Source organism: Hydra vulgaris, chromosome 04, assembly GCF_038396675.1.
Source record: "Hydra vulgaris chromosome 04, alternate assembly HydraT2T_AEP".
In the NCBI taxonomy this organism is placed as follows: Eukaryota; Metazoa; Cnidaria; class Hydrozoa; order Anthoathecata; family Hydridae; genus Hydra; species Hydra vulgaris.
In genome coordinates this window covers 2011806-2036461 of record NC_088923.1, presented here as the reverse complement: position 1 = coordinate 2036461, position 24656 = coordinate 2011806, and the positions used below count along the sequence as shown (strand labels likewise).

General features: G+C 28.6%; 1 protein-coding gene across 1 annotated transcript in view; it reads right to left on the bottom strand.

The window, feature by feature from the left end:
- LOC136079511 (uncharacterized) overlaps positions 1–12652 on the bottom strand; it is a 104930-nt gene extending 92278 nt beyond the window's left edge. The window contains exon 1 of the mRNA XM_065795250.1: positions 12610–12652. The gene's annotated coding sequence lies outside the window, so the exon portion shown is untranslated. The remainder of the gene's footprint in view (positions 1–12609) is intronic.
- Between the last annotated feature and the right edge of the window lie 12004 nt (positions 12653–24656).

Sequence of the window (24656 nt, the reverse complement as noted above, 5' to 3'; positions counted from 1 at the left end):
TATAATATACTTCTTTTCGTTCTTAGTTTTTTTCGTTCTTAGTTCTTTCAACGGACCAATTAGATCTATTCCCCTACGGTGAAAAATGTCATGAACTGGGATTGGATGGAGCGTCGCAGGTGATGGTTTGTTGTTAAGATTCGCACATTGACATTTAGGGCAGGATCCGACAAGTTCGCCTATGTTTTTTGAAATCGACTTTCACCAATACCTCTCAGTTGCCTTTTTGATCGTGGCGTATTGTCCAAAGTGACATCCTCTAACTATCTTGCTATGGAGAGTTCGCTTTATTTAAGGTTTCGCTCTTCTTCTTCAATTACAACTCGTTGTAGTCGTTTTTCATTTCCGATATGAAACAATTCTCCGTGTACCAACCGGAAGGATTCTGCTTTCTTTAGAAATTTCCTCATATTGTCTTTTGTATACTTTTTCCTCGCTTTCTTCTTTTTCCATATTCATTTTTTACCTCGCTTTCTTCTTTTTCCATATTCTTGTTTCAAATAATATTTGTGTAAACAAAAAAATCTAAAAATCCACATTTTCTATCCGACTAAAAAGAAAAAACTAATTTTCTTCTCTGTTACACCTGAACTGATTTGTTAACATGTATGTAAAATTTTAATTCATATTAAAATTTATTGTTCATACTTAAAATTTATCGATGCATATAAACTTAGTTTATGCAGGGCCGTACCGAGCCAATTTTTCGCTTCGGGCAAAAAACAGAAAATTGCGCCCCCCCCTCCCACAAAAAAAAAGGAGAAAATTAAACGAAAAAAACAATTTATTGATTACAAAATTTATCATATCAAGTTATAAGTCAAATTTGTCATTAAGGTTGCACAAACTTTAGTTCAATGTCAGTTTTCTGGCTTTTCTCGAGGCAAATTCACTAATGACAACATCAAAATCAATGTTGTTTGCCACTTCATTTTCAATTGAAATTATAGCCAAACTAGACAAACGTTCTTGGCCCCTTTGTTGACCTCATATAGTTTTTTATGAGCTTAAGTTTACTGAAACTTCTCTCACACGTAGCAACAGTGACTGGTATGGTGAGGAAGATACGAATAGCAATTGCCGTGTTGGGATAAGCATCAGTAAAAGAATATTTATGAATGAGCTGCAAAATGTCGATCGGGCTAGATTTTTCAAAGTTGTCCATCATTGCGGCAGCTTGATATTTAAAGCTTGCCATTTCTGACTGGAAATCGGAGAATCTAAATCTGCCTTGTAAATTTGAGATAAATTTGCAGCTTTTTTCTTGAGTTCATCCACTGAACTTTTAGAGAGTGAATGCCAACTGAGGAAGTCAAAATCAGAGGATACAGCAGACATAGCCTCAAACTGCCACTCAATTTGTGTAACAATGCTGTCAAACACAAGGTTGCGCTGAGATACGAATTCTGTTTTTGCTGTGAGAAGGTGAGAGTCATCTTCAGCTTCAAGTGCCATCCGCTTCACTTTGCACTTCCTCTTGATTGGAAAGCAACCATCAATTCTACTCTGGTTAGCTTTTTCTGTGGCATATTTGATAATGTTGTCCACCTCAACATCTCGAAGATTCTGAATGGAAGCCTTCAATCCTTTAATTTTTTTTTGCGGCAATGTTAATTGAAATGGTTTTTGACTGAAGCTATTTGTTTTCCCGGTCAATTAGAGAAAGAATTTGACACCAGAAACCCAACAAACACAAAAAACTGAAATCAATTTGAATGAGAAGTTCTTTTGCACTGCTAACTGTGACAGCATTTGTTATGGGATTGTGGATAATGGATTCCAAAACTTGAAGAACGTCTTCGATTTGTCTGTGCAATGGTGTGATTGCTTCTTTTTTGGCAGACCATCTTGTGTCACTGTTTCCCTTTAATGAGATGGCCAACTTTTTCATCAGTTTTTTCCATCTTGGCGTGATGCTTGAAAGTTAAAGATGGCTTGAACCTTTCCAAAAAACGTAATCATGAGTGGGGAAACCTCAGCATTATGAACACCAACAAGATTTAAAGTGTGAGCTGCGCATGGAAAAAATCTTGCTGATTCATTAAGAGAATGGATGCGAACTTTGACGCTATTGTATTTTCCAGACATATTGGCTCCATTGTCATAGCTTTGGCCCCGGTGTAGTATGAGATTTTTACTCCCACTTTTTTCTTACTCCCCAGTAAAAATCTGATATGAAATTTTTACCGCGGAGTAAAAAACGCGTATGAGATTTTTACTCCCTATAGATGTTTTCACCGTTATGTTTATATAGCGCTATTAAAAGTTAAACTTTTAATAATAATTTTATTGTTAACTAAAATTTTAAGTTACATATAGTAGCAAACAACTTTTAAAAATAATTTATTTCCTACATTTCAATATAAGGAATTAAAATCATAATGGAAGTAAAAATTGTTTTATTATTTTAATTAAAACGGATTAAGTACGCACGTATCTGTAAAATTCATATTCTATTCCCGATAGTGATAAATTTGTTTAAAACTTACTTAACATAAATAAATTTGTTTTAAACTTTAAATTTAAACTTAATATTAAATGAGTTTTTTTCCCCTTGACAGCCTTGAAAAAACGATATTTAAATTTTTATGGAAAATAGTGCGATAAAACCCATACCTTACCATAAATATGGGCACAAATGCTAGGAGTATTGATTATAACACTAGGCGTTGTTAATAAAAATGAGCAATTGATTTTGCTATGTGTTTTCGGAGCAATTGCTCCACTTTACGTAAAAGTAATTGCTCCTAAAACACATAGCAAAAGCAATTGCTCATTTTTATTCACACCGCTTATTATATTTCATATCTCGGAAAGAAAATATTAACAAAGAAATTATTATAATTTATTTGTTAGGTCCTAGAAATTAAAGCAAATAAATTTAAATTATTAAAGGAACTTTGGCACTGTCAAAATATATATATCTATATATGTACAAAAAATTTATAAAGAATTATAAAAGGCCACAACTACGCGTTAATAAATTAAAATGAACATATAAAAGAAAAAAACACTGATTATTGTAATTGTAATCAAAAAATAGATTGCCCTCTAAATGGAAAATGCCTTTCGAAAAATGTAATTTACAAGTGCATTGTTTCCTCACAAAATAACCCTGATAAACAATATATTGGCTTAACCGAGGGGGAATGGAAAAAACGTTATGCCAACCACAAACAATCGTTTAAACACAAAAAATATTCAAAATTGACTGCTGTCAAAATATATTTGGGATTTAAAAGAAAAAAAAAAAAATTTACAATGGTCTATTCTAAAATCTGCCCCTGCCTATAATAACATTTTCAAAAAATGTATGCTATGTTTGCAAGAAAAATTTGAAATAATTACTCATTTAAATCAAGAAAATTTACTAAATAAAAAATCTGAATTAATTTCTAAATGTAGGCACGAAAATAAATACCTTTTAAAAAATTATAAAAACAAATGACCAAATTAAACTATCCCCATTCCAAAGTAAATTATTTAATAATTACTTTCTGTAACTTCCCGTTAACAAAAAAATATAGTAATTAAGAATTTTTTTATAATAATTTATAACTTCCTGTAAAATATTTTTTTCTATAAATTGAATTTTTTTTGAGATTTAGTAACTCTTCCTGATGATCCAGCAATGGTGAAACTTCAAATAGACGATAAAAGTTAGATAAGTGTTTTTTACTAATTTATATATATATATATATATATATGTATATATATATACAAATATATATATATATATATATATATATATATATATATATACAAATATATATATATATGCATATATATATATATATATATATATATATATATATATATATATATATATATATATATATATATATATATATATATATATATATATATATATATATATATATATATATATATATATATATATATATATATATATATATATATATATATATATATATAAGTATTTTGCAGTCAGCAAACCTTTAATAGTAAATAACAGTTATATAGAAATAAATAAATCAAAAATATTTATACAAATCATATATCTTAAAGTTATGAAGAGGATGATTTACAACTATTTTTCTGCAAAAAAATTTTTTGACAACAGTACAACATTAAAGTAATTTGCAGTTGAATTGTCAAGGAATATAGCATGTTCACTAAGCTGAGTAAGTGTTAAACTACATGGGTAAGTCAGCCATTTTAATTCCTCACCATATCTGCTATATACTTTTATATCAATACCCATGAATGAGGCACACCCTATTATTTCTGCATCAGTTGCCCATGTTGCATTATCACTCATACCACTTTCATTTAGATATGTTATGACCGATTGATTCATATATGAAGCCATTTTATCATTAATATGGGTACACATATGTCTTACAACTTTTTCTCTTATAATTTCATAACTGCTTTTACTGCGTGTAATGATATAAGATATTGCCCTAAAAAAGCAATTACCATCGCCTCTGGTACTGTGTAGTTGTTTTGGATATGAAAGTAGATTAATATCTGCAGTAAATATATTTTTGGTAATACCAATTCCAAATTTTTCAGAAATAGAAGCTCTCGTTTCAATAGTTGCATATTTTCCAATCTTATCAATAGAAATTTGCGTATTCATTTGATTGAATGTGATTTCTTGTTTACCATCAGTTATCTTTATATTATATAAACATAACTTTGTCAAGTTGTAGTTTGTTTTTAAAACTTGACCCTTTAGATTTTTCAAGGTACAGTTATTTGTGCTTGAAATGGTTGTTACAATATATGGTCCAGTCCAAGGCTTTACAAGTTTCCCGCCTTTTCTATCATCACGTCTACTATTTCTTAGCAACACTTTTTTATTTATGCTAATTTCAAAATTTGGAGCAATTCTCCTGTCATAATAAAGTTTTTGCCTTTTTTGAGATTTTTCTATATTTTGATAGGCTTCATTTTGATGAAGTTCATTCTTCATTTTATTCATTGCATGAAAGGTTTCTGAAATTATTTTTTTGTTGGAGGAATCATCATTGCTAAGAGCGTTATCATCATTAAAATCAATTAAATTGCAATCTAAATCAATAGGAAGAACTGCTTCCCTTTGGTAAAGCAATGAAAATGGTGAAAACCCAGTAGACTTATGTTTTCAAACTCTCAATGAAAACAAAACACTATCAATAACGTATGGCCATTCGTAATTCTTTGAATTGTTCCTGTTTTTGAGTAAAGTTCTTTAGAAATTTCATTTACAAACTCACGACCCTGGTCATTTATTTGAATTTCAAAACAACCATGTCGTTATATCTGTTTATACAAAAAAAAAGCCACAGTTCTAGCAGTTTTATCAGTAAGTGCTTCTGCTTCAACCCATTTACTGAAGTAGTTGACTAATACAACCAGATATTTATAGCCATTAACTTCTGGTAGTTGTGTTAAATCAATTCCTACTTGCTTCATATTACCTTTTGGAATTAAAACATTTTGTAGCAATGGTTTTGACTGAAGTTTCCTGTTTTTCGACTTTTGACATTGTTCACATTCGGAAACATAGGTTAAAATATCTTTTATCGTTGCTTACCAAAAAAATCTACTTTGAATGTGATGTGTAGTGCTATTAATACCTGTATGACCAGATAAAGCTTTGGACTCAAAAGAGACATCGTTTCCTTCATGAACAAGTTTTATTATGTTTTGTTGTTCATCTCTGCTCCAAATAACTTTTCTCTAAAAAAAAGCTATAAACCATAAATATAATGAGAATAAAAACTACAAAGTTTTTAGTGTTTATCTAGTTATAAATTTTCGTGTTTATCTGGTAACTAGGTTCTAGTTATAACAGGATAAAAATGACAAAGTTGTTTAAAACATTTTGAAATGATAGAATACCTTTGCAGCTTTATTTAAATGATATAGCTCATTATTATGAACTATAAATGGCTTTGTTTGTCTTCTAAAATTGGCTTTATCACCTTTACTTAAAACTTCTTTTGGATACGTTTTATATTTTAAATAACTAAATATATCAGCAAATCTGGCGTGCATGTCTTGTTTATTTGTAATTTCGCTAAAATTAATTTGAGAGTAAAAATCTCATAAAGAGAGTAAAAATCTCATAAACGTTTTTTACTCCGCGCTAAAAATTTCATATCAGATTTTTACTGGGGAGTAAAAAAAAAGTGGGAGTAAAAATCTCATACTACACCGGCAATCGGAAATGGTTAGACCTTCTCCAATTTTTCAGTTATCTCTGTTGCAATTTTTCAGTCATCTCTGTTCCTTGAGGTTTTTTTCAAGAGTTTTCCAATCAGAATAGCATCTTTCGTGTTCATTGCTGTTTTCATGGTCAGGAATTCTTGGGTTTAGTTTTTTCCAGTCACAAAACCCTTTGTAAATTTCTGAGAAATTGTTGGTTTTTGTTGTTGAAAATAACAAACAGCAAAAACAAAATAAAGAATCTTTTTTGTTGCTGTACTGCAGCCAAGTGCGAACAAATTTTTCACCATTGGAATAAATTTTTTCATACCATTTTGAGCTGAAGTGTCGCATTCTGTTTTCAAAATTACACAGCGTGTTCAAAATTCTCTTATGTCTTGCTCTGGCTCATACTCAATCAAAAAGCATCTTGTTTTGTTCATTATTTTAGAAATTCCAGTGGCATTCTTCCGAGGCCACTGGAATTTCTGAGATTTCTGAATGAAGTTCATCCTCGTACATTTCAACTGGGCCTGAAAGCTGGGTATTTCCATTTTCCCTTGTTGGTTCTGAATCAGTTGTGCAAAATTCTTCTTAAATTTGGCTGATGAAAATCTCCTCTTCAATTAATTCCAAATGATGATCTGAACTTAAGTCAATTATAGGATCTGTTGAATTGTCATTAACTTCAATACAAATATCCTCTGAAATAGTTTGTTTTTCCACCGAGTTTATTACCAACCACTTTTTGAAACAGTTTTGTAGTTTCTCGTCACTTTCTTGGCGCTGTTTTCTTTTCTTCTTAAATTCAGCACCAGATAAATTTTTGGTTCGATTCATAATAGAATCATAATGTTCAAAAGTTATCAAAGGTATCTTAGTGTTAAAGGACGCTCTTTTGTTCAGTATATGAGCTTTAATATTTAGGAGTTTGTGTCAAGAGGTGGAATTTTAATTAATATTCTTATCAACAGCAGCAACGCCGTGAAAATTTGTTTCATAAACTGATTATTGTTTTTTTAATTTATTAAAATTTGCGCCCTCCCAATTTTGGCGCCTCAGGCCGCGGCCCGGCCGGCCCCGCCCTTGGTACGGCCCTGAGTTTATGATAGCAAAAAAATTATTTTACAAACTTGTTGCTCTCAAATATATAATATATATATATATATATATATATATATATATATATATATATATATATATATATATATATATATATATATATATATATATATATATATATATATATATATATTTATATATATATTATATATTATATAATATATATTTTTTTTATGTAATATATATATATATATATTATATATTTATAACCTAAAATAAATCTATATATATATATATATAACCATCTGTAAGATGAGCTCTAAACATGTCCCAAACCAACAATGATCTCTTGCTCTGCACGGCTCCAGGTCTTTTGTTCTAGACATTGCTTATCCAGGATTGTGTGCCTTGCTCATACATCCAACCTTTAGGATGTGCTTGAACAATGACTCCAGATGGGAATCTGGCACCTTTAGGTAGAGTTTTTCGTTTGAAAATGATGACAGGCTTTAATTTTGCTCCATCTGCCATGCAAGCCAACACAACAGTAAAATGAATTCTTTTATGTCTAGTTGTTTTGATCATAATTGTTTTTGGGCCAATCATGTATACTGTTTGGTTTCCTGGCAAATCAAATGTCATTGGAGTCTCATCCATATTTCCGATTTGTGAAAGGTCGTAATCATGTTTTTTCCGTAAATTAATGTCAAAAGAATGAAATAAATAAACTTTATCTTCTAAAACGGCAGGAAGTTTCTGTGCAATCTTTGTTTTTTGCCTTAGTGTTAATGAGTTTCGATTCATAAATCTACTACACCATCCTGCTGATGCTTTAAATGTGGTAATATTTGATTTATTTTGGTATTTTTCACTTTTTTTTAATTGAAGGGCGCGAAAACGAATGCACTCTCTTGTGACTATGTATCCATTTTGTCGCTGGTCAAAAACCCATTCATTAATCTCATTTTCTAATTCAGGAAATAATGGAATATCTCCTCTTTTTGCACGTTTGGTTTTTGGCATTTCAGAAAGATTTTTTTTATTTTTTCGCCAGTCACGCACAAGCTTCTCATCAATGTTATTTTCTCTGGCAGCATTTGAGTTACCATTGATCTCAGCAAGTTCAACAACTTTAAGTTTAAATCCAGCTTCGTAGGAATTCCGACTTTGTTTTATTTTTTGATGCACTTCAGTTTATTATTTGATACGAATTAAAAATATTCAAATAAATTAAAACACTATTTGAATATCCTACACGGTTGGGTGGTTGTAAATTAATGATTTTAATTTGAGCATATTTGTAATGTAATTTAAATTGCTGTTTTAGAGTAAATATTTCGTCCAAAATTTCTCGACTTATACGCGAGTATATACGGTATATATCTATATATATATATCTATATATATATATATATATATATATATATATATATATATATATATATATATATATATATATATATCTATATATATATATATATATATATATATATATATATATATATATATATATATATATATATATATATATATATATATATATATATATATATATATATATATACATATATATATATATATATATATATATATATATATATATATATATATATATAAATATATATATATATATATATATATTTATATATGTATTAGTATTAGTAACTTAAGTTATACACAAAAAAGTTTGTTTGTGTGTAACTTAAGTTACTAATACCTGCAACAGATGAGATGCTTTACACAAAAAATTGTCATTTTTTGTGTAAAGTATCTCATCTGTTGCAGGCAACAACGTTAAACGCCAAAGAATGAGAAAGCTATAGTAACTTCGGGACTGCACTTTCTTTTTGCAGTTTCGTTAGACTATTAAGTTTAAATTTTGTTCAATGTAATTGTTCAAGCTATTTTTAAAAGAATTTGTGCTTTGCTGCATGACAATATCATCTGGTAGTGTATTCCAAATCGAAGCAACTCTATTGTTAATGAAATGATACCGGTGATCACAGTTCTTTATGATTTCTCTGCGGTATTGTAAACATTGGTCAGCTCGTGAAGAGACCTTCGTGGTTTCTTTGTGCCAGACTACTTTATTTTTAAAATTCTCTAGTTTTTATTTTTTAATCCTCGTTGGCGTCTCTTTTCTAGTGATAAGCATCTTTCTATCAAATAAAGCGACCATATTAACCCTGCATACTCTAAATATGGTCGCATATAAACTTTATAAAGTTTACTCCATATAGTAACATTTCTAGATATAAATGTATTTTTTAGAATTCCAAGCATTCGATTAACTTTATAGATGCTATTGTGACTTGATCATTAAATTTAAGATCAGATGACAAAACTATACTTAAATCTTGCTCAGTTGTTGTTACTTCAAGCTTAATTCTCTCGTGTGTGCTAAGGTCATTTATATAGTAATCAAATTTTAGTAAATAAGAACTCCCTAGAATATGCATTACTTTACACTTACTTTCGTTGAGTTGCATTTGCCACATTCTTGTCCATTCTGTAATCCAATTTATATCACTCTGCAGTTGTTCACAGTCTTTTTTGCTTTCACTTATGGCAAGTATCTTTGTGTCATCAGCGTACATTTTACAAACGTTTTTTATCTTATCAGGCAGATAATTAACGTATATAATAAACAAAGTAGGTCATAAAACATAACCCTGAGAAACACCGCTTGTGACAGGAACCCAATCAGATATTGTTTCTCCTAAAACAACACGTTGTCAACGATTTGAAAGGAAAGAGTTTATCCAAGAAGAAAGTTTACCAACAATTCCATATTTTTCCAGTTTAAATGATAAAGGTTTATGCGGTACTTTATTGAAAGCTTTAGCATAATCAAGGAATATAACATCTGTCGATTTTTTATTTGATTTTGCAAAGGTATAAAATCCATAGTTTCCAAAAGATTTGTGACACTTGATTTATTTGTGACAAATCTGTGTTGACAGGTAGATATAAGATTATTATGAGATAAATGTTCTGTGATTTTAACTCTAATTATTTTCTCAAGAATTTTACAAGTAACAGAAGTGAGGGAGACTGGTCGATAACTTGCTGGATCTGTTGTGCAGTCTTTCTTATATAATGGAGTAACATTGGCTTCTAACCAGGACTCTGGTAATTCAGTATCATCGATTGAATGTTGAAATATAAGCGATAATGGTTTGGCTAATGATTTTGCACACTTTTATAGAACTGATGGACTTACGCCGTCAGTGCCAAACGATTTGTTTGGAACTAATTTGAGTAAATGTGATTCTACTAGACATTGATCTATTTTTGATGAACTGATTGTTTTTGATGTACTGTTTGGGAAATGCGGTAGTGTGTGTACATTTCCGGTTGTAAAAACGGATTGAAATTGCAAATTTGGTACATTTTCCATATCCACTTTCTTTATGCTAATATCTGATTCAGTGATCAATGCATTAATAGGGCTTGATGATGAACGTTTAGAATTAATATAGTTGAAAAGCCTTTTTGGATTGCATTTATTGTATGCTAAATCTTTTTCAAAGATTCTAATTGCTGAACGAGTATACTTTTTGATTTGATTACGAACTGTATTATAAATATTAACTAGATATGGAACTTTCCATTTTGTATTTCTATTTTTGTATCATAGTTGTTTTTATGTTTTACGTAACTTAATAATGTCAATTGTGATACAAGGTTGATGCTTTTATTTTGTGTGTGTTTTGATATAGGCGGTATGAATTTAGCACATAGTTTATGATATATATGTCCATTTTTGTAGGAATCATTGATACTTAAATTTTTAAACATAGCAATCCAATCATAACTATCAAAAGCTACATTTAGTTTTGCATAGTTACCTTTTTTATAACATAATTTTGAGAAAATAAATGGGGTTAAGTAATTTTATTTTTCAATAATGAGATTCCATTTGAGCAGTAAGTGACCTTGTACTGCACATCCAAGAGGCGGATCAAAGGCTATTTTACTTATTTTGTCTGGAGAGTCTGTTATAACAAGATCCAATGTGTTAATGCATTTATTTTTCTTAAGTATAAATGTTGGTGAGTGTATGCATTGATACAAAAATGAATTATTGAGTGAGTCAATAAAATTTGCTTCAATTAGTTTGCTTGGTCCTTTGAAGTTTGTTGAAAATCGCCTGTGAGTAATAGTCCCGAAAAACGGTTATTATCAATAGATTTTTTAGCTAAAGTTATACAATTGTCAATCTCTTTATACAACCAATCAGCAACTTGTTACTTTTACTGTTTGGGAGTGAAAGCCATAGTTGTTCAGAATGTTTAAAAGTAAAGCAAGATTTAATATCAGATAGTTCAAGTAACTTTTCTTTGTTTAAAGATGTAGAATTGGTATGAAGACATTTAAGCTTGAGCGAGTGATTATCATTTAGGAAGTTATTATTATTAATAGAATTTATAAAAGGTTGCTTTTTATTGTTTACTGTAGAATTTTTGCTAAAAGTGTTGTAGTTGTTGAGGTTTTCGAGCATTAGCTGCTGTTTTGGTATCAATAAATGGATGTTTTTCTTTTCCGTTAAATAAACGGCTCTGTGAGACATCAACGCAGCGGTCTCCGGAGATGACAAATCTAAAAAGGACCCGGTCTCCGCAGATGACAAATCTAAAGGGCTGATCAAGAATACCATTTTTGCGTAGATCTTCATTAGCCTCCTGTCTTTCTTTGAATAACTTAATAAACTCAGCTTGTTCAGCTATAGTTCTTTCAGGTCGAATGTGAATGTTTTTATATATACCTTTACAAAGGTATTTAGCAGCTGCAGTTACTTGGTTGCGAGCATTGTTATTTTCAAATTCAACAATAACTGCTGGTTGCGGCTGTGTTTTTACATTTATTTTTCGGTTTGAACTAAATACTTTGACATTGGCATTGAGACTTAGTGAATGCAAAATATCTTGAACTGTCTTAGATTCATCTGCTCTTTTTTCAAGTAGTATACTTTTGTTTGATGAGATGCCAATAAATATGGCTTTTTTGGACTTATTTTTCGCTAATTTTTTAGTTTTCTGATACAGCTTTTATAATTGCAAGAGTTTGGGGGAACCAGGTTTGATGAGGCAATATCCAGATATAAAGGTTGTGTTGATTGAGTGGTACATTTTGCTGTTAAACTTTCTAGTTCAAAAATTTCATCAATTAGTTCCCTTATAATATTATCCTTTTTTGCATTTTCACTACGAAGACATTCAACTTCAGATTTAAGTTCAACCACACATTGTTTTAATTCAAACAACCATTCATCCAAAAGTTTGATGGAAACATTTTCCATGTTTCTGGCTGGATCAACTGATGGACCATTAACCATTTTTAGACCCACAAGGATGCTTTATATATATTATTTATATATCTTATACTTATTACACAGGGACTAAAAAGTTTCAGTATGTGTTTTTTTCCGCATGTATATATATATATATATATACATATAAATATATATATATATATATATATATATATATATATATATTTTGATATATAAATTTATATTTAAGGCTGTTTTGTATTATAATAATAAAACAAAACTCATAGTCGTAAAAGAGTGCTAAATATTAAAAAGATATTTCAAATATAGCGATATTCAGTATTAAAGTACCATAGAAAAAGTTGTTTTTTCTTCGTTAATTTATATATATATATATATATATATATATATATATATATATATATATATATATATATATAAATATATATATATGTATATATATATATATATATATATATATATATATATATATGTATATATATACATATATATATATATATATATATATATATATATATATATATATATATATATATATATATATATATCGCTTGTTGCGCTTTCGTGTAAAGACTTGCTTAAAGTGGTGACTTTTTAATATAAACATAAAGAATGTTTATTGGCTTCAGAACATACATCGACTATCTTATAGCCTGCTGCTACAAAGGAGTGTTGCTACATCCATTATCTTATAGCCTGATGACACAAAGGAGTGTTGCTACATCCATTACCTTATTGTCTGCTGCTACACGGTGACTGCTGCTACACGGTGACTTTTATTCTTTTTAGTCGGATAGAAAAACGTGGATTTTTAAATTTTTATATTTACACAAATATTTATCATTATAAATTTGCCATTTAAAATAATAACAACTCTCGTCTTTGTAAAATATACCACATGGCAGCAAAAAAAAAAAAATATATATATATATAAGAAAAAGAATTTTTTTTTTTTTTTATTACATAAAGATAATAAATTCTAAAATTCATTTTCAAATATAAATTGAACAAAAAAAAAAATTCAAAACTATATACAAAAGTTTTTAATTATTGATAATTATTATTATTTTTTTTTTTTGCAAAGTCATCGTGAAAGAAGGTGTTTATGCAGTGTGGATGTTTTGAAGTTTTAAATTATTTTTTTTTTTTAAGTTCAAAGTTTTTGATTGCATGGAATTATTTAAAAATTTATACAAAAATATACTTGTATAAATATTCTTAAATAAAAACGTATTGGTATTAAACTTGTTAATGGATAAAAATAATAAATGGATAAAAATAAAAATACTGATAAGAAAGAAATGCAATCAAATACAGAAGCTACAGAAATATCTGTGAAATTAGTTGGTGAAATATTCTCTAAGATGTTTAAGAAACAACAAAGAGACATTCTTAAACTTTTAAATGGAAATTTAAAAAATGCAATTGACAGAATCGATGGACTTTAGAAAGAAATAAAAGAAATTAAAGAAACGCGCAAAACTTTTCAAACTAAAAATAGTTTGAGGAAATTTGAAATGGAAAAAATAAATGAACTCACTCAAAAAGATATCGAAAACAGTATCACTTTTACACAAGATACACAGGAAGAAAAAATCAATAAAATTGAAGAAAAAATTGTTACAAAAGTAGCATTTAATGCGGAAGAAAAAAATTAAGGTGCGACAACTGGAAGATCGACTGAAAAGAAATAATTTGCGTCTTGAAGGAATATTAGAAAGCGAAAATGAAAGTTGGAATAAATCTGAAGAAAAAGTTCTTAATATCTTTGAAAACAATCTAAATGTAAATAGCGTTGTAATTGAAAAGGCACATAGAACCGGAAAAACTGGGCTAAGCAAACCTAGATCAGTCGTGATAAAACTCCTGAACTATAAAGATAAAATTAGCATATTAAAGAATTCAAAAAAGTTAAAAGGAACAGGAATATTTATATATGAGAACTACTCCTTGGATACCCTAACCATACGGAAAAATCTCTTTGAAGAAATGCGATCTCATAGAAATAACGGTAAATATTCTGTCGTTATTTATGATAAATTTGTAGTTAAAGATTTTAAAAAGTCACATAAGAATGCTTAAAGTTTATTTATTTTTTATATTTTTTTGTCTTAAATAATATTTTTAGTTTTTACTGTTAAAATTACGGAAGCCAACAGTTTTAATTTTTGACAAAATTTCAGTAGATATGATTTATTACAATGTTGACGATGTTAAATATGTTCTTAATTCTTCATCATCTTATTTTTCATTATTACATATAAAGATCAGAAGCATAAATAAAAACTTTGAAAATTTAAAATTTATGTTTAATAATATAAGTGACAAGTTTTGTATTATCTGTCTAACAGAAACTTGGTGTCATCGAGACGCGATAAATTCTAACTTTCAATTATCAGGATATAAACCATTAATCAACCGAGAGAAAACGGCAATGGCGGGGGCGTATCTATTTTCGTCCAAAACAGATTGGTTTTTAAACATGTAGAAAACCTCAAAGTAAATGACGCTGATTGTAAGTCATTACCTATTGAAATAGTTATTAAAAAAAATAAAAATACATTTATAACTGCAATATCTAGACCGCCAAACAGTAATTACAATCAATATGAAAACCACTTAAACTATTTGCTACCAAACCTCGTAAAAAAAATGTTTACTTATTAGGTGATTTTAATTTGAATTTATTGAATAATAAAGCTGATAACTAAGTCGTGCATTTTATAAATACACTTTTGCAATACAGCGTTTTTCCCATGATTAATAAGCCAACACGTGTGACTAAAACAACTGCATCCATTATCAATAATATTATTATTAATAATAATTGCACAAGGACTAAAATCCAAAGTGGTATTATTAAAACAGATATAACTGATCACTTTCCAGTTTTTCTGATAACAAATTCTGCAACCCTTGAGAATAAAATAAAAATAAAAACGGTATACGTAAGGAAAATAAATAATGAATCAATCGCCACGTTTCGTGACCTCTTACATGAAGTAAACTGGGAACTATTGACTGATTGCAATGACGTTAATGATGGCTACGATTTTTTTATTCGCATGTTCACAAGGCAATAGGAAAAGGCCTTTCCAAAAATAAAAAAATTTGGTAATTCTAAAGTTTGCTAAGTTCGTGGATGACGAACTTAGCAAACTTTAGAATTAACAAATTTTTAAGTCGTCAAAAAGAAACAAAAACTTTATCAAAAATTTTTAAAAAAAAAGAACTACAAAAATAAAATAAAATACAAAAAATAGAATAATTCTTTTTAAAACTTAAAAAAGTAACTTTTCGTTACTTAATGAAACATTTGAAAATGCAAGGAAAACATGGAATGTAATTAAAGAAATAAAATGAGTGGGAATCGTGAAAAGTGATAATCTTCCAAAAAGATTGCTAAGAATGGATAATAGAGGAGATGCTTTTGTTAACAAAGAAGTTGCTGAAACATTTAATAACTTTTTTATAAATATAGGAAAAAATACAATACGGTACAATTTCTGACGGAAAAAAATCATTTAAATCCTTTTCGAAAAAATCTGATTCCTTCATGGAGGGGCAAGAGCTTTTAATTGATAAACTTGGACTAGCAATTAGTATGCTGAAAACAAATAAAAGTGCGAGTCTGGATGGAGTTAACCCTGATGTTATAAAAGCGGTCTCAGATATTATAGAGAAACCTCTTTTTAAAATTTTTAATCTTTCCCTAAAAAATGGCATTTTTCCTGACCAACTAAAGTTAGCAAAAATAATTCCGATATACAAAGGCGGTGATGTCTCAATAAAATCTAACTACAGACCAATTTCCATACTTTTCTATTTTTCCAAAATACTTGAGCGTATTATGCACAACAGACTACACAATTATCTTGAAAAAAACAACATTCTTTATCATAAACAGTTTGGCTTTCGCAACAACCGTTCCACGGAACATGCAGTAATTGATCTTGCTAACCAAATTTTAACTGGTTTTGATAACAACAGTTACACACTCGAAAGCATTTGATACTGTCAACCACAAGATTCTTTTTTATAAACTACGCAATTATGGAGTAGTTCACTCCAACTTAAAGTGGCTCCAATGTTATTTACAAAAACGTAAACAAGGAGTACCATATGACTTAACATGTTCCCCATTTGAATCAATGAGTTGCGGAGTTCCCCAAGGATTAATAATTGGACCTCTGCTGTTTTTAATTTATATTAATGATATTTATTTGTCATCAAAAATACTTAATTATATTACTTTTGCTGATGACACAAATGTTTCCTTTTCTGACTTAAATTTAAAAAATATTTTTCATATTGTAAACACAGAATTAATATATCTTAATGAGCGGTTTATAGCAAATAAACTTTCATTAAATATTGAAAAAACGAAACATATTTTGTTAGCTAACCATCTAAATCCGAGAACCTTCCACTTAAATTACCTAAACTAACAATTAACAATATTAAAATAGAAAGAGTTTTTTCAATGAAAATACTCGGAATTATTTTCGATGAACATTTAAATTGGAAAAGCCAAATAAAGCTAGTCGAACAAAGTTTCAAAGACTCTGGGGGTTATGTACAAGAAAAAACATATTTTACATAATTTATGTTTAAAAAATTTATACTTTTCATTTATACATAGTCACATTAAATATTGTAATATTGCCTGGGCAAACAATCATTCATCTTTCCCAAAAATTATTTATACAAAACAAAAGCAAGCAAGTAGATTAGTTTTGGGCGCAAATAGATACGAAAATTCCGAGCCGTTACTCATGGAAATAAATGCTATAAATGTATACGAACTAAATATATATCATAACTTGTTATTTATGTTTAAACTTCAAAATGAAATTATTCAAAAATATTTTTTTTAAAGTTTCACTCGAATTAATCATAAATATGAAACTAGATACCCAATGAGTAATTACGACATCCCACTAACATCACTCAAAAAATCTGACTTCTCGACTATATGTACCGATTGAAAACTTTTTTTTTTTAATTTTTTTATTGTCTTGAATATGTATACGAATATGTACTGATTTGTAATTTTTTATTTGTTATTTTTTATTTTAACTTTATTTCAAATTTCTTTTTTTAACTTTAAGTTCTTTTTTAACCTTCAAATTTTTATTTTTTTTTAAACTTATTAATTTCACTCTTTTATATAATATTGGAAGATGTAAAGTTTTATTGTATTTTTTTGTTTTCACGAAGGGGCTTGATGATAAGACATTTTGACTTCTACTTGTTCCAGTCAGCTTGTAATTATATATATTTGTTTAAATTTATAGATAACATTGTAAAATGTGTAAAATGACGAAATAAACTAATGTTATTGTTTGTTTGTTTAATGAAAAGAATTCAAAATTTTAAGGAAAAATTTTTAGTTTTTCATAGTAAGAAAATAAAAAATATTTTTTTTTTTGAAGAACTAAATTTTTAAAGCTTTGCAAATAAGATGAAAATAAACTATGCAATATTTTGAAAGGCCGATAATTAAAAGCTCTTGAAGAAGTCCTTCATGTTTTGATTAAAATTATTTCTTTTAGTTTTGATTTAAAAATATCTATGTTTGCAAGCGTTTTGATGTCATTTCTAATTACTATACTCCATAGTTGGGGGCCTCGAGGTGTGATAGAAAACTTAGTGGCTTTAAAGTGAGTTTTAGCTTGAATATATTTATTGTTTGCATGTCTAGTAAGATATTTTTTAAATAGCGTTTTAAAAATATTTGGCATCGTATCGTTATTGATTTTATACATAAAAATTAAATGATGATACATATTCATTTGGTAAACATTTAAATTTTTTAGATTAATAAATAGTAGTTGTGAATGAGACGGTCTGCGTTGGATGAGAGAGACGGTCTGCGTTGGATGTGTTTGTTTGTTCTTATGGCATGTTTTTGTTTGTTAAATAGTTTGTTTAATTTGTTTTTTTTTGGTGCTACACCAAGCAATGTTAGCATAATTGAAAAAACAATGAATAAAAGAGAAGCAGATATATTTTAGGCAAATTTGATTTTGATAAGGTTTTTCCTTATAAAGTAAGCCAATGTTTTTAGAAATTTTATTTTTGATTAATTTTAAGTGGTTTATTCATGTGACATTTTTGTCAAAAAGAACACCTAGAAACTTCATTGAATGTTTTCTTTTATAAATTGATTCCTTATGCTAATGTTTGGGAGCTTTAGTGGAATTTTGTCTCTTTGATAAAGACGATGAAAAAAAATAGACTTAGTTTTGGTTAAGTTTAATGACAATTTATTTGTATTAAACCATTCATTTACTTTTAACAGTTCTTTGTTGACTGTTTTAAATATCGTTTTTATATTACTATAGGAATAAAATAAATTGGTATCGTCAGCAAACAAATAGAGTCTAAAATATTCGAAGCTCTGCTCAAGTTATCAATGTGTATTAAAAATAAATGTGGTCCTAAAATGGATCCTTGAGAGACTCTACAAGTGGTTGTCTTATTTTCAGTTTTACCCCCATCACAAGATACATACTGCTTTCTATAAGACAAGTTTTATTTATTTCATTAGCTTGCTGCTCCCACTAGAAAGGGGAATATTATTTTAGGGTTTTTTTGTTCACTGCGTCCAATCATTGCACCTTTTTAATAATTATTTGACATAAGTATAAGCATACAATTGATCAGATTTTGCCTCAATCACCAAAAAATGCTGTATCTGTTAGTGATATAGATCTCTTGTTTCTGAAGCAAATTTGCTTCAGAACTCGGCGCACAGTCAGAAAGTGAAAAATCGGCAAAAATTATATAACTATCATATATAATTATGTGATACATCAATATTATCGTATTTTGGGTCAAAAAATTTTAATTTTTTAAAAATAATTTTTACGCGTACCTATGACGCGTAAGGCGCGCGCATACGCGTGTAACTGTCTTTTACGCGCGTAAAATATAACCTAAATAAAAAAATCGAATTCCTTGATCCAAAATACCATATAAAAGAATACCCTATATTTTTTAATCTAAATATTTCTTGTGCCTAAGGCTCGTACTACTTACGCGTATACGCGTTAGAGACTTTTACGCGCACAATGACTGACTTAATTTAAAAAAATTAAATCCCTCAAACCAAAACATTTATTAATTAAAAAGAAAAACTGGTTCGAAAAATATTTTAATATTATATAATATTATTAAAATATATTAAAAACAAAATAAATATTTATCTTATCTAATTTTTCTTTCAAGAAAACAAAAAAAGAAAACCTAATACTAATAAAAAGACTTTATTTCATTATTACAGCATTAACAAAGAGAAAACTTCAGGGGTAAGTGTTTTTCCATTTTCAACCTTGTATTTTTTAAAACAAGTGTTTGATATTACAGGATCACTTCTAACCAACAAGTATTAGTACTGGTTTTTCATAACATTCTTTCTAGATATCTTGGCTGTATGGTTTAATCTAGCTTTGCGAATTTTTTATTTAGAGACTCTTGTGACTCTTCAGAGAAGTAACCAATTGGCAGTTCTAATGCCTCAGATATCTGCACACCATGTTCCAAGAGTTTATGAACAGTTGGTGGAATCACATACCAGCAATAGTTTTTGAGTATAAGAGCTGTAGTTTCATAGCAAGACTGGTCAAAACTTTCAGAGTTCAGGAGCATTCTGCTATTAGGGTTGTCCTCAATCTATTAATTACATCTACTGCCACTCCCGTTATATCAGCGAAAGTTTCAGCATTTTCAAATGCTCTTCTGGCAGTGTTTCCATCGTTAGTGTTGCCAAAACTCTGTTTGGGCATATCAACTATAAGACTTAGCTCTTCTCTAAACCTTAGTTGAATGTTCGTTTTTTTACTTTTTACTAATGCTTTTTCAGCAGGGGATTTGGCAAAGTATTTTTTATGTCTAATTTATATCCTAAATGTAAAATATATTCAAAACATCTGAGCCAGCAATGCAGAGTAGAAAGACCCAAAGATAAAGCTTTTTCATTGATTGGTTTAGATCTGATTAATGCTGGGTTATTAAGTTCACTGGGCTTAGCTCCGCAAACATTACATGATTGTGAGGACAGAGTGTTAGTGAGGGCATTAACCACTTCACCATCAAACATGGTTAAATCTAGTTTGAACTTAAATGTGATAGTCGTATCCGGTTTGCCTTCCACTACTTCTAACTTTACTTCAAACTTGACTAGTCTATTTATTTCTGCTTTTAAAAGTTCATATTCATTTCTTATCAATTCTTCCGTTTCTTTTGATATTGGAGATGGAGGGGTCTACAGTAATGTGTACTAGAGGGCTTTTTATTTAACCATACATTTTTGTTCATGATGGTTAATTTAAGTGGAACAATAGCTGTCTGGAAAAGACTTTGTTCATTAACTTGGGCTTCACCAATATTTGTATCAGTGTATTTTTGTTTATAGACACTTTGACTGGAGGCACCATCAAAATTATCTTTAAAATGAAGTAGATCTTTAAACTTCCCCCCAATTTTAGCAAACATTCTCATAGAGTCTTGGCATTCCGTAAAATTTAATATCCTTGTCAGAGTATGATTAAACATACCCCGGAGAGAAGTTGAAGCAGATGTTTCTGTCACAATTAAACCCTTAGGATAACATTTGTGTCTCTCATTCTTAATTTCATGAAGTGAAGGATAAATATCTGCATTATGTATTATCGATGAATTTCTAATAATTTGATACTGTTCATCAGAAAGGTCACACTGAATTTTTAAGCTCAAGGCATCTTCGGTTTTCATTTTTATCGGAAAATTTATCTTTTTGATTTTATCTTTTTCAGAGTTTGTAGCAAGCTCTTTTCACAAGATCAAAAAAGTCTTTTTTGCTAGGATCTCTAGTGGATTTTTTTATTGAAGCTAATGCCAATGCTTTAGCAGGATGTTCAGCCAATAAGACAACCTTAAACAAGATAATATTTAATATTTAAGCTTGTAAACTATTTTTTTAACTGGGTTGAATTTAATTTATTTATTAATACCTAAGATCTTCTGCTTCTATCACCTAAATCTTCCCAGTTCTTGCACTTTCTACCTGAACCTGATGCAACATTTTTTTTGTTAATAGTAATATCTTTGTTCAACCAAGTTTGCTCCTGTTCTAAAAGTCTAGAAAAGGTTCTTGCATACTTCCGCAACTTTGATCGGAATTTACATTTAAATATTATTAGAGTTTTCTTTAGATTTATCATTTCAGGTTTTTCAATACTTTCATAGTATAGACCCTCCAGTCTACAAAACTCACGTAGAAGAGCCTCGAGTAAGTTATCACGATTAATTCCTAACTCTTGAATTATCGGAACTAAATGTATTCTTTTCATGTTGAATGTAAGCAATGAACTATTTTAAGTTATTTTTTACACAAGTTTTAATTTTAAAACGTGCACTATGCCATCAAACGTTGCATATATTGGTTTTTGAGGTTTGATAATTAGCACCATCTGCATGAGCATGCGTTTTTTTACTAATAGGAACTAAATGTATAATTTGTGTAATGAATGAAAGGAATGAACTAATATTCGCTACTTTATACGGCAAGTTTTAATTAAAAACGAAAAAAACACACAAAAAAACCGAAGTATTTGAAAGATCTTATTTTAATTGGGGCAAGTTCGGGCAAATGAAATTATTTTTTCTGCTTTCATATATACCTATTAATGGGAAAATATTAAAACTACCATGGAATCTAGTGGAATCGTTTAGTTTTTAAACTAAACTCATAATTAAACTAATTTAAAAAAATCAATTTATGACACATTCTTGAGATCTCAGTAATGAAAAACTAAAAACAAAATATATTGTCAAAAATGTTATTAGTAGTTGCCAAACATCTTAAACATATGACTTCAAATTAAATTTTGAACTGTTTTTACCCATGTCAATCTAAAAAGAGTGACACAAAAGCTAGATTTTTTTGAACGAGTTTTCCGATAAATAAAATAAAATAAATAAGTCTCGGAAAAAGGCGTATAAATTGGTGAAATCTTGATAATTGTTCACAAAAAAGTTAATTATTGACTTTTAGTGGTATTTAGTAACATTATAATTAAATTAATTAAATTCCAGCTATACTTTTTTTATGGGGGGTTTTTTGCCGTTTTTTATGGATTTTGACTCACTGTGCGGCGTTTAAGTGCTGTAAATGTACAATAAAGATTTATATACATATAGTATATAAATTTTTTTACTGTCAGCACAGCAAAATGTATTTTTTATTACGAAATATTTTTCTTAAAACAAGAAAAACGTTTCTTGTTTTAAGAAATAAATATCCTAGCTGCAATTCATTTTTAAAAACAAGAAATGTGTTTCTTGTTTTGAGAAATAAATTTTTTAAACTATGATTAATAGATTTATGATTTTGCTGTGAGTTTTGATGAGTTGTTAGCGACTCTGAAAGATTTTAAAAGTTTTGGAATTGATTGTATCCAAAATGTCTGAGGGAGTCTCATCGTAGGCATTTTTTCAAACTATGACCTGAAATATTAAAAATTAACCAGTAATCTGGTGAAATATGGAACTCAAGACCTTGTGGCTGGTCTTTATCAATAAAAACTGCTTTCACATGGATTTCAGTATTCTATCCATTTTAACATCTTTTTGGACTTTCGTTTATTTTTGAATACAGAACTTTTTACCATTTTTATATTGTGATCTCGGTTAAAAGATGCTAACGTCAGCACCAAACACATCTAAGGTTTTACCATTATTTGAATTTTACCTCTGCAGGCTCATTATACATCTGCCAATAGTCATATTAATCTTAAAGGTTTAAATTAAAAATATGCCATGTAGATGAAATAAGATTTAAAATGGTAGTGTTAAAAATTTATTACATTTAATTTTGACAAGATAAAATTAAAGTGCTATTTCTATCAATGTCATTTTTACTATATTACTACTGATTTTAAGAAAAGTCTATCATTGAGAAAAAAATTGGTTTAGAGTTATTTTCATTTAATTTTCTCATTTCAAATCATTTTGCAAGCCATCGTTTTTAAACAATTTGTTACTTTATGAAATAAATTATTCTTAAAAAATAAGACTAAAATATTAAAATTTATGAAATTATGTTTTGCTTTAAAAACTGCAAAACCAGAAAAGTCGCAGGTCAAAAAACGCGATGCACTGAAATATTGTCAACCATTCTGTTGATCTCTTTGCGTATTTTGTTACTCAGAATAAAAACTTTCTTGATTTTAAGTTATACAACTTGAATTTCATAAAATTCAAGGCGTGTGAAACAGCGCATATTTGTTAACTTTCACCAAACGGTCTTATATTTTCCCGTATTTGTATACATTTTTTACAAATATATACTTACACCAATAATTTTAAAATTAGAAATTTATACATTTTGTTTTTGCAAAAAGGTATTTTAAAGTGAAGTAATTATATCTTCACCATACTATTTTTTAATCTCATATGGTTTTATAATATAAATATAATATAAATAGAAGCGATATAATATAAATAGTTGATTCGCCAACTTAACAGATTTATTTACGGCAACGGCTATATGAAGCTCTTTAACATGATGGCAGGAGGTTATCAAGAATAATAGTTGGCCAGGAAACTTAGCTACAGCTAAGTTTCCTGGCCAGATTATAATCTTGAGCAAACCCCTTTAGATTACAATCTAAAAATTATAATCTTGTACAAACACTTTTTAAATAGCCACGGCTTGAAGTGAGTGAACTGTATGAGATCAAAAGCATCTAATAAATTTCTAATTGCTACGTATTGGGCCTCAACGCTATTGTGTTTAAAAACCACGTTTTTTTTAATTTCACGACGAATTTGTGCGTTTTTAAAATACCACCGTTAACAAAAATAATAGTAATAAAAATGCGCAAAATTGGTATAGAAAAAAAACTTTCATTATTTATAATGATACTATTATAATGATATTATTATAGTTAATGATTTGTAAATTTCTACTCGCGCCGATTGTTTGAAAATGCCCTTTAAAACTCAAAAATGTAGAAATTTTAAACTTTAAAAGAGTGGCGCGAGTATTTAGGGTGACCAGAAAAAACGGAGGCAAACATTTTTAATCATTTTTTATTAAACCAAAAAATATTAAGTAAAACAACGATGAATAAAAACAACATGGATCTTCCGC